This window comes from Bison bison, unplaced genomic scaffold, assembly GCF_000754665.1.
Source record: "Bison bison bison isolate TAMUID 2011002044 unplaced genomic scaffold, Bison_UMD1.0 scf7180017864115, whole genome shotgun sequence".
NCBI lineage: Eukaryota > Metazoa > Chordata > Mammalia > Artiodactyla > Bovidae > Bison > Bison bison.
Genome location: NW_011494687.1, coordinates 1,322,486 through 1,323,252, shown reverse-complemented (window position 1 = coordinate 1,323,252; position 767 = coordinate 1,322,486).

Sequence of the window (767 nt, the reverse complement as noted above, 5' to 3'; positions counted from 1 at the left end):
TTGAGAGGAGTTCCCCAGGTAGGGATAATGGTTTCCAAATGGAATTTAGTCACAGAAGAGGCAGAAGCCTGCTTGCAAAAGAAGGCTTCGGTCTAGTGTGAAAACATACAGATAATGACTAAAACTATTTATATCCACTAGACATGGGAAGTTGTAAGAAATCCATCTGCCAGACCTCGATGCTCCATTAGGCAGTTTAAAATGTCAGAGAGGAGGCCAAGCCAAGTGGGTACCCAATTCTACCCACCAGCAGGCTGTCACAAGCCCCAGGACACACTTGGGCCCAGCCCCACCTACCAACCTGCCCACAGTTGTCACCTTGTCACAACAGAAAGGTCCATGCAGCCAACATAGGGACAGTCTTAGAGAATATAGCTCTGATGACCAGAGGAGAGTGTACTGCTGGGCCCCAAGGGCATCTCCTCCATAAGGCCACTTCTCCAAGATTGGGAAATGTAGCCAACCTACCTATTATTAATAGGTATTAATCCATAGAAATAAAAACAGAGAATTAGTCAAAATGAGGATGCAGAGGAAGATATTTCAAATGAAAGAACAAGACAAAACCCCAGAAGAACTAAGCAAAGTGGAGACAAGCAATCTACCCAGTAAAGAATTCAAGGTAATGATCATAAATATGCTCAACAAACTTGGAACAAGAATGGACGAACACAGTGAGAAGTTTAACAGAGTTAGAATATATACAGAAGAACCAAACAGAGCTGAAGGGTACAATAATTAAGTTTAAAATACACTAGAAGGAGTCA